This window comes from Chlorocebus sabaeus, chromosome 21 (genome assembly GCF_047675955.1).
Source record: "Chlorocebus sabaeus isolate Y175 chromosome 21, mChlSab1.0.hap1, whole genome shotgun sequence".
NCBI lineage: Eukaryota > Metazoa > Chordata > Mammalia > Primates > Cercopithecidae > Chlorocebus > Chlorocebus sabaeus.
This window is the reverse complement of record NC_132924.1, coordinates 116,636,103-116,652,459: the sequence shown is the minus strand read 5'-3', so window position 1 is coordinate 116,652,459 and position 16,357 is coordinate 116,636,103.

Sequence of the window (16,357 nt, the reverse complement as noted above, 5' to 3'; positions counted from 1 at the left end):
TTGCCAGGCACATCTCTCAGGGGCCTTGGTATTTGTCATGTCCTCTCTTTCCTTCAACCTTATTAAGTCCTTAATTATACCTAAGACGACATCCTAATCACCTTCGCAAACCCCACTGATCTTTTTCTCTGCCATCTCATTGTCTTTGCCACCACCAGTATTTCTCACAGCCACAGGCATGTGTGGCCATGTATGATGGGAAGTAGACAGCGCACACCTCTCTGACACGCTCAAGCCAGTCCTGGGCCTGTCTCTGAAGACCTGTTAGAAATTTGATACTGGATTTCCTGTGCATGTTGGAGATTGTGTCTTGGGCTTCACAGACCAAAAGTCTCATCACAAATCCTTCAAACTATGGCCCCTTTGGGGGAAAAAAAGATAATTAAGAAGATGATTTCCAGATAACTTCATAGGAATAAAACCCATCTGTCCTCTAAATGTCTCCTTAAGTAATGTGTGTGTGCAAAATAGAGTATGTGTAATTGTTAGGCAGCTGAACCTATTTATAAATCAGAAATAGAAGAGTGCGTAGGCAGGCATAGTTTTACTGACAACTAAGAGCATTCAGGATGCAGAATATTCAAACAAAGACTTTTAAGCCAGCCATTCTAAATACAAGTAGAGACACCCAGAGTATCCCAGAAGAACAGAATCACTGCCCAAGATGTCTCAAGAGGAGCAGCAGAGTCAATGATCTTAAAATGAAGACAATAGGCTGGGCACAGTGGCTCATGCCTGTAATCCCAGCACTTTGGGAGGCCAAGGCAGGCAGATCACTTGAGGTCGGAAGTTTGAGACCAGCCTGACCAACATGGTGAAACCCCATCTCTATTAAAAAAAAAAAAAAATTAGCCTGGCGAGGTGGCGGGAGCCTGTAGTCCCAGCTACTTGGAGAGGCTGAGGCAGGAGAATCACTTGAACCCAGGAGGCGGAGGTTGCAGTGAGCCAAGATCACGCTACTGCACTCCAGCCTGGGCAACAGAGTGAGACTCTGTCTCAAAAAAAAAAAAAAAAAAAAAAAATGCAGGAAATGAACAAGAGTGGTCTTAATGACTGGGCATTTTTCTTAAGTAAGCAATTCTAATTGATATCCTTAGGCAGTATGTGCGAAGTACAGCAAATAAGTTCCTGATTAAAGAATGTCCAACAGCTTAAGACCAGGGCAGGGAGACAGTGAGAAAATGGCCACTGCCCTTTACTACCTAAAACATCTCCATGCACCTCCAAGGATTTATAACCATCAGGTACCAGCAAGTTTTCTTCAAGAGTGCACAGCATAAAGTACGAAGTTAAGAGCAGTCATGGAAGGAAAAGGAAAACACAGTGTCATGACAAAAAAATGATTTCTAAAATGGAAAGAGAAATGCAACCAGGAGGTTCTTTCCATATGCCAACTGCAGATGGATAGAGGTTCCCTCATAGGCCAGGCACCACGTGAAGCATTCTGAAAACAGCAACAATAGCAGCACCCTAACAATAACATCAACAACTATAATAGCAGCACACGCTGAGAGAATGCTTAGAATATTGTTTGAGGTGCAATGCTAAGCACTGTAAATATATTAGCCCCGGCCAGGTACAGTGGCTCATGCCTGTAATCCCAGCACTTTGGGAGGCCGAGGTGGGTAGATCACCTGAGGTCAGGAGTTCAAGACCAGCCTTGCCGATATATAGTGAAGCCCCATCTCTACTAAAAATACAAAAATTAGCTGGGTGTGGTGACGTGTGCCTGTAGTCTCAGCTACTCAGGAGGCTAAGATGGGAGAATCACTTGAAACTGTGACGCGGAGTTTGCAGTGAGCCAAAATGGCACCACTGCACTCCAGCCTGGGTGACAGGTAGAGACTCTGTCTCAAAAAACAAACAAACAAACAAACAAAAATATATATATATATAAGCCCCATCTAATCATCACTATAAACCTGTGAGGAATATACATCATTACCCCATTTTTAATTTAAGGAAACAGGCTAACTGGATGTTGGATTTTTCACTCTCTAAACTGCAAAAATTTTTTGCATCACAAATATTAAGACTCTCCTGCCCCATCCTTGCTTCTATCCTTGTATTCCATCACTTCTCCTCAGGCCTTCCTACCTCGTGCATCAACAGCCCCTTTCAAGTCTGCCTTCACCCCAACACCCCTACTTTATACCTGTGGGCCACCATTTTCCCTTTCCGTCTCATGACACCATCAAATTCTGTCTGTCTATGTATCTGTCTATCTGCATGTGAACACATACACACATTTTGTGTATGCAAGCTATATGTATATGTGCTTTTGTAAAATAGCAGATTTCCAGAAGACTTCAAGAATTGTTAACAGTACAGTCAGGTTCAGTGGCTCACGCCTATAATCTCACCACCTTGGGAGGCTGAGGTGGGCGGATCACTTGAGGCTGGGAGTTCAAGACCAGCCATGGCCAACGTGGAGAAACCCCATCTCTAGAAAAAATACAAACATAAGCTGGGTTGGTGGTGTGCGCCTGTAATCCCAGCTACAAGAATTGCTTGAACCAGGAGGCAGAGGTTGCAGTGAGCCGAGATCGTGCCACTGCACTCCATCCTGGGCGAAGGAATGAGACTGTGTGTCAAAAAAAATAAATAAATAACAAATAATTGTTAACAGTAGTTAATGTTAGGGAGTAGATAGAGGAGGACAGAAGGCTTTTATACTGTTGTATTTTGTCCCTATGAACATGTATTACTTTATAATCTGAAAAAAAAAAAGAGAGAAATGAAAGAGCCATTGTATCTTTTTCCTGATATCGGAGCACCTGCCTCGCACTGAGTACTGTGTGCACTTGGCCTGCGGCTTCCCACTTGCTACCAGATTTACTGCCCCCCTCATCCCACTGGCCTGCGTGCTAGTACAAAAGAATCTCTCCCTGGAGGGACTGCAGACACGGTGGGTGATGAACCATGGATGGGTTGGGCGGGCATCAGGATGAGATTAGGGTGAAGCACACAGCAAGACCCAGAGATCTTTGCAGCCAAGGCCAAGGTTGAGCAGCCTCCTGCCCTGTCCAAGGGCCACTCCCCCAAGAGAGGGGTGGGAGTGACAACCACAAATGCCTAGTTTTCCTTCTTTCTTCAGGGTCAGCCCAGGAGGCTGACATCAGAGCATCATCCCCTATACACTTTCCCTCCCATTCCCAACCTCAGTTCAGCCAACATTTACCAATTAACTTCTATATTCAAGGCACTCTGGATATCAATAAAAATAAACTCAGTTCTTGCCCTCAAGAAACTCTCCATCTAGGGGGGGGTGGGAAATACTTAAGTAGATAGTTTTAGTATAATAAGTGTTAAGGTTAGAAAAAAAAATGTTCTAATCACCCGCCCAATAGAGCTGGCTTGGTGTGGTTACTAATTACAAAACCTGGATGGCCTTCTCACCGTGTAACCTCATTATTATCCCACCAGATCAGAAGCAGCAGTGAAGATTCCAGGCCCAGGGAACGAGAATCAACATAAGGCAGCCAGGGAGCAGAGGTCAGAGAAGCAGAAGGCGGGAGTCCCCTCATCCCAAGGGCTGGGCCAGCAAGCGTCAGCAGCCAGAAATGTGTGGTGGGTGGAAGGGGCAGAGCGAAGCAGATGGTCAGATGGCGAGGAGTCAGCAACCAAGGGAGCCGAGAAGGGCGGACAGGAAAAAAGACCCAAGGCACCAACAGCAGCACAGCCAGGTTGCTGGCACCGAGGCAGCCGCTAGTGGAGCATCAGCTGCCTTCATCCTTCCTGCACCCAGAGGAAGCCAAAATCAGAGAGCCTGGCCCTGAAGCTGGAGTGTTTGTCACTGAAAATAGTCGACTAAGGCACTGGTGGGAGTAAACACTGCAGAGTGGAGGCTGAATGTAGGTAGATAACCCATCTTGCTTGAGGTGACAAGTACTAGTTGCTCCCCTACCTCCACTTCCTTTAATAAGGTGGGTTTCATATGAAGAAACCCGCTAAGCTGAACTGACACAGTAAGTGGGTGCTTCTCAGCCACCCTCAGAGCTTGCTCAAGCTTTCTTAGGCTGCCCTTCCTGCCACCCGGTTTGTAGTTACTTATGCCACCCCCAGAGATGTGACCTATGTAGCCAATGGACACTGTCTCAGAAAAAGGGAACAGGTGGACCCATTAAGGTCTACCAACACAGCAGACTCAGACTCTCAACATGCCTCAGGAAGCCAGTAGACTTTGTACCCAAGTGTGAGATACTACCAGAAGACACTCATGCCGTTCAACCAGCTCTCTGGTTCCAGCAAAGTCGTTCCAGTGTGCCTAAGAATAGTGGAGTAGGGCCCAGTGTGTTAGCTCTGTACATTTGCTGACTGAAACTGAGTTCTAGAACCATTGAAATCTCACTCTAGATCAAGGCAGGCCCTGTATTTGGTAAAGCTTAAGGACCTTTATTGCATCACTAATTATTCATTCATTTATTCAGTAAACATTTATTGAGCACCTACTATGTGCAGGATACTTTGTTAGGTGCTGGGGACATCATAATGAGCAAAGACAGGCATGAGCTCAGCCCTTGGTGAGTTCAGGCCTTTGGAGGGTCTCCTAGGGGAGAAAAACACTAATCAAATAATGACAAACAAATGTGAAACTGTAACTGTTACAGGAACCTCAAGAGAAAGGAATAGGATGCATCTGGTAGAAACTGTACGTGGGAGATGTGACCTGTTTGGGGAGTTCGGTAGAGGGATATCCAAGCAGAGATCTGAACAATAAGTAGAAGTTAAGTATGCAAAGTGGGAGGAGAGAAATATTCCATGCAAAAGGAGAAGTGTTTGCACAGTCCTGTGACAGCTGTGGGCACACTGGAGACCCAAAGGCAGGTAGGTGTAGCTGGCGTGTCAAGAGGGAGATTCCTCACCGGAGGCATAGGCTGAGGAAAGGCTGGACAGGTGGGTGCAGAGAGGTTGCAGAGCATGTGAAAGGGTTTCAACTTGATCCTGAGAGCAATGGGGAACCACTGCAGAGTTTTGAGTTGAAAAGAGGGGCATGAAGAGACTTGGGAATTTTGGAAGTGTCACCCTAGGGACAGTGTGGAGAGTCACAGGAGGGATCAGTGCAGATGTGTGTAGGACAATTAAGAGGTTCTGGTAGAGCTCGAGGTGAAAGGGAGGAGATTTGTGGAAATGGACAAAAGTGGATAGATTAGAGAGCTTTTGAGGACATGAACTCGTCCACAGAAAGAGTAGGATAGAGGGAGAAAGAGACATCACAGGCCCATCCCAGCTTCCGGTTGGTACCTATGTGGAACGTGGTACTCTCCACTGAAAAGTACACATCTGGGAGTGAGATTGTGTGTTTCATTCTGGACGTACTGAGAATGAGTAGGCGTACAATGGGCAGTAGGATATCCAGGTCCAAGGGAGAGAACAGAAAATTATACTGAAGATCTACATTTATGAGTCATCTGCCTCCACATAGCAATTTGAAGCTGTTATTGGCTGGAAAAAAAAAATCACCTATCCTATCAAATATTGCATGAACAGTCGAGAGGGCTAGGATATGGGCTTTGCTGGATTCTAGCATTTTATGGATAGGTGGAAGAGGGAGGTATGCACTTTCTGAGTAAAAGTCACCCTTACTCAGATGCAAGGCACATCTGCTCTTCCCCAGACCTCCGCGTCTCTGCCAGCGGTGAAGAAAGGATGCTTACTCCTCCCACTTCTCCTGTACTGTGAGTGTAGGAGTGCCTTGCCCACAGTTGCTCGCTTGGAGACCACCAGAGCTAATTTTAAGTCCCTTTTATTAACCCCAGAATGTCACTCATGGGAAGAAGCCCTAAATTCCTAGCTCCTGCTAAACCTTGGGCCCTGGCTCGCCTCCTGAAAATCGGTCCAGGTTGCCTTCAGAGCATGTAGGCCCTTTTCAGCAAGCAGTCCTCTTTTTTTGAGAATCCTCTCTCCTTCTTACTCTAACCTGGATCATCCCTGAGGACACATCTCCTCCGCACCCGCCGCCAAGTGGCTGGCAATGTTTTCCCCATAGCCCTGAATGTGGAACAGATATCTCTTTGAACTCTCATTGCTATATCCAGACAATTCTCCCTCCCTCCTTCCTAAAATCCTCCAGTTTTGAATGTCATGTGATTAAACTACATAACTACTGCCCACCCTATATAGTCAGCTATTGCCCTGGGTCACACAACCTCATTACTTTCTCTTGCTCTATCGCCCAGTCTGGAGTGCAGTGGCGTGATCTCAGCTCACTGCAACCTCTGCCTCCTGGTTCAAGCGATTCTCCTGCTTCCGCCTCCTGAGTAGCTGGGATTATAGGTATGCACCACCACACCCAATTAATTTTTGTATTTTTAGTAGAGACGGGGTTTCACCATGTTGGTCAGGCTGGTCTCAGACTCCAGACCTCAAGTGATCTGCCTGCCTCAGCTTCCCAAAGTGCTGACATTACAGGCATGAGCCACGGTGCCTGGCCAAAAGTAAAAATAAATGAATAAAAAGAAAAAAATAAATGAGTAAGCCTATATACCCAAACATGTAACTACTAGTGGTGTAACCACTATTTTTAAAATTATTTATTTATTTATTATTTTTTAATGTTTTCGAGATGGATTTTTGCTCTTGTTGCCCAGGCTGGAGTGCAGTGGCATGATCTCGACTCAACTGCAACCTCCGCCTCCCGGGTTCAAGCGATATTCCTGCCTTAGCCTCCCAAGTAGCTGGGATTACAGGCACCCACCACGATGCCTGGTTAATTTTTGTATTTTTAGTAGAGACGAGGTTTCACCGTGTTGGCGAGGCTGTTCTCAAACTACTGATCTCAGATGATCCACCTGTCTCAGCCTCCCAAAGTGCTGGGATTACAGGCATGAGCCGCTGTGCCAGGCCTTAAAAATTATTCATGAGGTATTTTACTGTTTTGGCACTAAGTCATGGGAATTTGGTGTGTATTTTACATTTACAGCATGTCTCAATTCGCACTAGTCCCATTGCAGGTGGTCAAAGGTTACACATTGCTGGTGGCTCCCACACTGCATAGCAAGTTCTAAATAGACCCTGAGCCATCTCTTTACAATCCTAATTTTAAGCCACACTTTCTCCAACAGCCCCTTCTATTTTTCTAGTCATTCTCTTTTTGTGCTTCAACAATCCCTTGACCCACTGGGACCTGCCATTCATGTCCATACCAGCTGACATTTCCTGGACAATCATTAGAGTCACTCCCTTGCATCTGTCTCAACTTCCTGTGCCTCTTTCTCACCCTGTGGTGCTCACTTGGCAAAACCCCAGCCTGGGCTGAGTCCAATTCTACCAACTCCATGCCTGCACCCACGCAGCTCGGTGGCACTAGAGAAAAACACACAGCCCTTCTGACAGATCTCATTGTAAACTCCATGGCTGTGAGCTGCAGATGCCATCTGACCATTCTATGTCCTGATAAACATACCAGTCTCGTTTTTCCATCCAGTCTCCTACTCTCTCGGAAGGCTGCTAGACCTTCTCCTCTCTCTCCACGTCTCCTTCCACATCCTCATGCATAGTCGATGCCTTGCTTCCTGTTGCAAGGAGAAAATTAAACAAATTGAAAAAAAAAAACTTTCCTAGGCTCCACCTACATCGAATCAAACTAATCCCACATGCTCTCTGGCCTCATCTCCCAGCAATCATTTTGCCTCAGCCACAACGGCCTTGTCACTGTTCCTCCAATGTGTAAGGCACACTCCCATCTCAGGACCTTGCATTTGTTAGTTTCTCTGCTGGGAAGGCTCTTCCACAGACCTGGATGTTTTCCACAGATCTGTATGGATCACCCCATTATCTCCATCATAGCCTTCCTCACATGCTGACCTCTCAGTGAGGCCTCCCGTGACCATCCGGTTTAGAATGACATATACCAGCCCTTTCATTATTATTCACCTGTTCTTTTTCTTTTCCTTTTCTTTTTTTTTTTTTTTTTTTTTTTTTTTTTTGAGACAGGGTCTTGCTGTGTTGCCCAGGCTGGAGTACAACGGCATAATCATGGCCCACTGCAGCCTCTACCTCCAAGGCCCAAGCGATCCTCCCATCTCAGCTTCCCAAGTAGCTGGGACCACAGGCATGTGCCACCAGGCCTGGCTAGTTTTCTTTTTCTTTTTGTAAAGACAAGGTCTCCATATGTTGCCCAGGCTGGTCTTGAACACCTGAGCTCAAGCAATCCTCTCACCTCAGCCTCCCAAAGTGCTGGGATTACAGGCATGAGCCACTGTGCCTGGCCCTTCCTTAATTTTTCTTCATAGCAATTATCACCTTAAATATATCATTCCATCCTGGGTTTTGCCACCCCCTCCAAACAATTCAGTCTCTTAATTGTTGTATTGCTGTTTCTTCCCCATCACTTCTCACTAGACTATAAGCCCCATGACAGCAGGAGTTTTAGACCATAGCACCTAGAGAGGTACTGACATAGAGTAGGTGCTCCCTAAATACTTGTAATATGGAATGAATGAATGAATAATGGAAAAAACTAACAAAAAAAGACAAAGAAGGAGCAGTTGGAAAGTCAAGAGGAGAACCAGGAAAGAGTGTTTGGAAATGAGGAAGTAACCATGAGTCCCTCACGAGGGTATGAAATGCCCCTAATGTGCCACTTAAGGTTAGAAATGAACAAAATATGTTGACATGGAGGCTAAGGGTGTTACAGGAAAGAGGTCCCAGTCCAGACCCCAAAAGAGGTTTCTTGGATCTCGCACAAGAAAGAACTCAGGGCAAGTCCACAGAGGAAAGTAAAAGCAAGTGTATTAGGAAAATAAAGGAATAAAGAAAGGCAACTCCACACACAGAGCAGCCCTGATGGCTGCTGGTTGCCCATTTTCATGTGTGTTTTTAAAATTATATGCTAAACAAGGGGTAGGTTATTCATACCTCCCCATTTTAGACCATCAGGTAACTTCCTGACATTGCCATGGCATTTGTAAACTACCATGGTGCCGGTGGGAGGGCAGCAGTGAAGACCAGAGGTTACTCTCATGGCCATTTCAGTTTTGGCGGGTTTTAGTCAGCTTCTTTACTGCAACCTGTTTTATCAGCAAGATCTTTATGACCTATGTCTTGTGCTAACATTTTATCTCATCCTGTGACTTAGAATGCCATAACCGTCTGGGAACACAGCCCAGCAGGTCTTAGCCTTATTTTAACCAGCTCCTATTCAAGATGGAGTTGCTTTGGTTCGATCGCCTCGGACAGGGGAGCCCCCTGTGTGAGCTGCTTCAGTAGAGTGAAGATGCCAGATTGGGTGAGTTGAGGAGTGCAGAGAAGTAAGGAAATGGAGAAGATGAGTGTTGGCAGCTCTTTCAAGAATTTTGACTGTGAGAGAAACTAGAGATCCAGGAAGAGAAAGATCAAGGGGCAAATTCCAGCTCCCACCTTAGAAGGAAGACATTGCTTGCATTCCTTGGCCCTGCCCCCAACACGGTTTCCACCATCAGCAATAAAAGTCGGCCTTGACTACCACTAGCCACCTCATGCATATACATGAACAAAGAAGTTGGAAAGGAAAGTTTTCTTTAAGTTAAAGAGAGAAACACACCCATCACGTGGCATTCAAAATTTCCAGTGTCCTTTGGACCTTCCTGCCCATGTGGGTCCCCTGGCAGGATAATTGTGATTGATTGATTCAGTGAGTGAACAGCTTTCAAGTAGATCCCCACCCAGGAGAGCAATGCCTTGTCCCTATTAGCTTATCACCATCACAAAACCTTAACCAAACAGTGGTCTGAACCTGCACACTAGGATTACATACCCATTCTTAAATGAGCTCTGAACTGCTAAGTTAGAAATAACAATGGCTTTTCTTTTCTTTTAATTTTATTGTAGTTGGTAAGAATGCTTATGAGGAGATCCACACTCTTAAAACTTTTTTTTTTTTTTGAGATGGAGTCTCGCTCTGTGGCCCAGGCTGGAGTACAGTGGTACAATCTCAGCTCACTGCAACCTCCGCCTCCAGGGTTCAAGCAATTCTCCTGCCTCAGCCTCCTGAGTCGCTGGGAATACAGGTGTGTGCCTGGCTAATTTTTGTATTTTTAGTAGAAACGGGGTTTCACCATATTGGCCAGGCTGGTCTTGAACTCCAATCTCAAATGATCCATCCACCTCGGCCTCCCAAAGTGCTGGGATTACAGGTGTGAGCTACTGCGCCTGGCCAAAACATTTTTTTAACTCATTTTATCTGCAAGGAGTTGAACAGTCTCCATGAGCAAAAAGATTATGAGGCCTGGGCTTATTTCAACAGGGCTTAATGTTATAATAAAAGTCATAGAAAAATAATATAACATAGCTTTAGAGATGCATCATAGGATACGGAGAAGAATGTTAGACTTGATTTCTTTTCTTTCTCTTTTTTTTTTTTTTTGAGGTGGAGTCTTGCTCTGTTGCCTAGCCTGGAGTGCAGTGGCGCGATCTCCGCTCATTGCAAGCTCCACCTCTTGGGTTCATGCCATTCTCCTGCCTCAGCCTCCTAAGCAGCCGAGATTACAGGCTTCCGCCACCACACCTGGCCAATGTTTTATATTTTTAGTAGAGACAGAGTTTCACCGTGTTAGCCAGGATGGTCTCGATCTCCTGACCTCGTGATCTGCCTGCCTCAGCCTCCCAAAGTGCTGGGATTACAGGCGTGAGCCACCGCACCTGGCCAAGGAACTTGATTTCTAAGTACTCACCCAGTTTTAACACTCAGTCATCTGTAACCAATGCCCTATATATCCACCACTCTTTCATTGTCAGGAAAATGCCTTCACTGTTTTTTCTCTGGACTTGATTGGCTCACTTAAATAAGGACATAGCCAACTGGAGCTACAACTACCCATTATGTATTAAACACACTGTTTAGGAACAGGACCAGTTGCAGGAAAGGATGAAAGGTTTCAGGTAGTTAGACTTTACAGCTGAAACAGATCTGCGCCCAAACAAGTGTTTGCAAGAGGAATCCAAGCGGAGTTTGCAGGATATTCCAAAAGCTAGCGAAGGAAAAGAATTAGGGAACCCAGAAGGAAAATATATCCAGGAATCTGAGAGGTAGGCTGTCAGCTGTGCCTGGTGATAGAGAAGTCTGACAGGTAGTAATAGAGCCTCAACCATCAGACTGTGGTTTAGAGGCAGAAGCTGGGGAGGATGGCTTGTAAGCATAAGGCAGGAGCTCTCTCCTAGAGGAGTGTGCATCAAGGTGAGGGCTAAGGGGTCTGAGCAGGGGAGACAGGGAGGCTCCAGTGGTGTGATATGACATCCGCTGCCCCTCTCGCCTGAGTTCATAAGTACTAGACAGGCAACCACGGGAGACGATCAGGACAAGCCTTCCGGTTCCGGTTCTCATTGGTTCTCCATGGAGGAAGGAGTATAAAACTGGCAGATAGGCCTACTGAGGCTGGAACAAACAACTGCCTTGTGTTCTGTATTTGATCTTTCCCTCTCTTTGTCAATGCTCTGGGATTTGCTTGACCTCGAAAGATCCCATCTGGTTCCTCACTCTGGGATTGCTGAACTCCATTTTTTACTGCCCACCTGGCTTCTGACTCATGGTTGCCCAGACTCTATGCCCTGCCTCCTTGGTCCTGGCATCCTGCCTGGTCGCTGCTGCTTGTGGCCTGGTCATGGCGAGGACACCCCGAGGCGCTGTGTGTGCTTTGGGCCTGACCAGGAAGCAGCAGGAAAGCGCTGACATTCTTCCAAACTCTCTGGCAGACATGCAGGATCCCTGGCTTGACTTTTGTCATCAGAATGTTTGGATGGAACCCCTAAATCTGCAGTAGGGGTTGCAGGCTTTCCCACAAACCTGCTTCCCAAAGAAAACACAGGGCAAATGCATCCCCTTGGTCACCTGAAGCATAGGCTCTATGACAGTCACCAAAGAAGCAGTTGTCTGGGCACTCTCTTCTGCTGAATCCTACGGAACGTGATTTGGGGACGTTGACCTGCCCGTGCAGGAGGGCTTTGGCTCATGGAGACCTGGGGACTGCACCAAGGAGAACGTGCCTGCCACCTTTGCCCATGCTGGTAAGCTTTCTTTTTCTTTTTCTTTTTCTTTTTCTTTTTCTTTTTTTTTTGAGACAGAGTCTTGCTCTGTTACCCAGGCTGGAGTGTAATGGCGTGACCTCGGCTCACTGCAACCTCCGCCTCCCGGGTTCAAGCAATTCTTCTGCCTTAGCCTCCTGAGTAGCTAGGATTAAAGGTATGCACCACCACACCCGGCTAATTTTTGTATTTTTAGGTGAGACAGAGTTTCACCATGTTGGTCAGGCTGGTCTCAAACTCCTGACCTCGTGATCCGCCCGCCTTGGCCTCCCAAAGTACTAGAATTATAGGCGTGAGCCACCGCCACTGGCGATAAGCTTTCTTATCTAACTAAAAATGGGAGTGAGCTCACCTTAGATCCCCAATATTTTACAAGATTTCAAGCCTTATCTAAAAGTCAAATGAGCATGACCTGTGCTGGTCTATCTTTCATAGTGTCCAATAGATCAGAGATTGGTAATGTGAGGCCTTTTTGTCTCCACCACCGACGCTGACACCATAGAACTTCTGCCATGGACTCTCTCATCCTCTATAACTGGCTCAGCCATCCTTCCTCAGCAAACTTGCTGTGCCCCAGCACAATGGCCAGGACCCTCATCTGTTGATTACTCTGGGAACCCAGCTGGGGATGGCAAGTAGGGGTCGGGGAGAAAACTATATCGACCACTAGGACAGATTCTGTGGCCACTTCCTACTCTGTGGGAATACAGCTTACACACTGCGAACACCTGCACTCATCCATGACTTGCCTCTGAGTCTGCCCCTGTGTATGAATGGGGTCCCTTGTCAGCAACCTAATGCCCCTAAACCCCACTCTTGGTCCCCCTGTTGACTGAGTGTTTAGGAAATCACTCTGATTTTAAAGAAAATAGACCTCAGGCTGGGTGCAGTGGCTCACACCTGTAATCCCAGCACTTTGGGAGGCTGAGGCAGGCAGATCACCAGAGGTCAGGAGTTCGAGACCAGCCTGATCAACATGGTGAAACCCCATCTCTACTAAAAATACAAAAATTAGCCAGTCGGGTGCCTGTAGTCCCAGCTACTCTAGAAGCTAAGGCAGTAGAGTTGCTTGAACTTGGGAGGCGGAGGTTGCAGTGACCCGAGATCTCACCACTGCACTCCAGCCTGGGCGATAGAGCAAGTCTCCATCTCAAAAAAAAAAAAAAAAAAAAAGAAAGAATATAGACCTCTGTTACTGACCATTGTGATTTCCACCCAGTCCCCAAAACTGTTCTTACAAGTTCTCCAGCATCAGCACTCTCACTTCTGACCCTTAGGAAACAGGGTATTTGAGAACCACTAGGAGTGCCCCAGAGCTGACTGATCTTCAGGGCTGCCTGAAGATAGAGACTCTGACACCATACAAGGACATTGATAAGTAGGGACTAAGACACTTATCATCAGTATTTTATGAAAGCACCAAAGAGTTATTGCTACAAACCACTCTGAAGGAAGATCATTGCTTTTCCATTTCAACATTTAGAAATGTAGACAGATGTATTCCTCTCTTCAGCTTATGGTCCCACCTTAATTAAAGAAAGACAAGCGTGAAAGAATGTGTATCCACTTAAATGTCCTGAGCTGAGTAACTTTAATTTTTTTAAGTGAACAAATAAAACACTTTCTACAACATCCGGAATGGATTTTCCATCTGAGGAGCTGAGTTTAAATGCTGGCTCTTTTGGCCGGGTGCAGTGGCTCACGACCATAATTCAAGGATTTTGGGATCCTGCGGTAGGAAGATTGCTTGAGGCCAGGAGTTCAAGATCAGCCTGGGCCATACAGTGAGACCCTGTCTACAAAAATAAAAAGTTCAAAAATTAGCCGAGTAGGCCAGGTATAGTGGCTCACGCCTGTAATCCCAGCCCTTTGGGAGGCCAAGGCAGGTGGATCACTTGAGGCCAGGAGTTCTAGGTCAGCCTGGGCAACATGGTGAAATCCCATCTCTACTAAAATATGCACATACAAAAAATTAGCTGAGGGTTGGGGCACATGCCTGCAGTCCCATCGACTTAGGAGGCTGAGGCAGAAGGATCACTTGAGCCCAGGAGCTCGAGGCTGCAGTGAGCTATGATCACGCCATTGCTCTCTAGCCTGGTGAGCGTGAAACCCTGTCTCAAAAACAAAACAAAATTAAACACACACACACACACACACACACACACACAAAAGGTGCTAGCTCTTTCTCTTTCCAACTGGGAAATCTTAGGGAAAAGGAAGTTAACTGAATTCTCAGTCCCAGTTCTCTCAACTGCAAGGCAGAAAGAATATCTTTCTTAGAGGTTTGTAAGAATAGACTGAAAACTCTATTCTTTAAATCAGTTGTAAATTGATATTTGCACTTTAAAGTGCATTTTATTTTTTTCTCTATCTCTCTCATTCTGACTCTCAATAGATCATCTCGCCTCCTACTTGTCAGAGAAAGTAGATGCCGTCAGACGGGAATCCCTCATTCTCCCGACACCAAACATGCAGCCCACTTGCGTCTGCCCCGTCTTCCCTGCTGCTGGAAGAAGAGCTGGACTCCTCCCGTATAGTCTCATCCCCCTCCCTGAGCTCTGCTCCCATCTCTTGAGGTGGTTTTAGGAATTTACATTCAATACTGATTAATCTTCCCCTCTCTTATACTTTGAGCCTCCCCTTCTCAGTTGAATATTTTCATAGACCTTTAACTTTGATCTAATATATCCCAATAAAATAAAAGGAACACTTGATTAAGTTGTTTTTTGGAGCCATCTCTCCATTTGTTGGGATGGATGTGAGGCTTTGGTACCTTCTTTCAATCCTGCAGGTACCACTGAAGTACCTACAGTTGTCCCTGGAGACCCCAGCTGCAAAATGGGATAAGTGTCTTGCCTGATCATTTTATTTGGGGGTTAAGCCCCTGCAGAATTAGTGAACCCCCCCAACTGAATATGTATTTTAAGTCCAGAAGTTCTTAAACATTTATGTGCCCTGGACCTCTATGGCAACCTGGAAAGTCCATGCTTCCCTCTCAAAATAATATTAAAAGTATAAAGTAAAATACATATAATTACAAAGGAAATCAACTATATCAAAATGTAGTTATAAAATTGTGATATCATAATACATCTACTTCCTTTTATGGAAGCATTAAATCAGAAAAGGTAGAGGCAGGTTTAATACTATCATAATTTCAAAGTAGTGATGGACATTAAAGGATATTGTAAAAAATCTTCAGGTAATACAAACATCTGTGACTTCTATTGGTGATTAAGACACAGTATGATACAATACCTCAAATACTACTGTGGTTTTCTGTCTACTTGTATAACTGAGGTAAATGAGGAATTTCAGTTACAAGTGACTGAATGTAAAAATGGAATTTTTCCCATCCACGGTTATAGACTCTGGGTTCTGTTCATGGGTCCTGGGACAAGAATCTCAGTTTTACATAGTACTGTCACTGAACTTGATTGGTTCGTTTTGTCCAAGAACTATCCACAGGAGATTAGGAACACACACCAGCAACAATGGAGAGAATGGAAGGCATAGTCTCACCTTGGGGCTGTGTCTCAAAGGGGAAGGGTTAGGAAGTGCCAGCGCCACAGTGGGGGCATTCTGCCAAAGTCCTATATTTTTAGACTTTAGAAATGAACTGGTTAATATACTGATTTCATTGTCGAACTAAAACCTTTGAGTGGCGGCAGAGACTTACATAGGCTTTCCCATAAACTACTTGGGATGGAAAGAACGACAAGACAGGAGGAATGTGTGTGTGTGTGTGTGTGTGTGTGTGTGTGTGTGTGTGTGTGTAATTTGTTTGTCACCCAGGCTGGAATGCAGTGGTGCAATCCTGGCTCACTGCAGCCTTGACCTCACTGACTCAAGCAATCCTTCCACCCACCTCTGCCCCCTGAGTAACTGGGCCCACAGGCACCTGGCACCACATACCCCGCCAGTTTTGTATTTTTTGTAGAGACAAGGTTTTACCCTGTTGCCCTCTGCTTTCAAACTCCTGGGCTCAAGTTATTTGCACACCTTGGCCTCCCAGAGTGCTGGGATTACAAGCGCGAGCCACGGTGACTGCCTGTGTGTACTTTTTAAAGAAAAATGGGTATACTCTAATTCTTATAGCCTATTGTTTTACAGTGTCACAATAGGCCATGAACAAGTTTCCATGTCAACAAATGCAGTCATAAAATATTATTAATGTCTGCCTAATATTCTATTATGGACATATACCATAATTTATTTAATACATCCCCAGGTTTGAATGTATAGGTTGTGTATAACCTTCCTTATCATGTAAACAGTGCTCTGATGAGTGCTGTAGTTAAATTGTTGTCCACATTCTATTTTTATTTCTTTGAAATATTCCTATAAAGGGAATAGT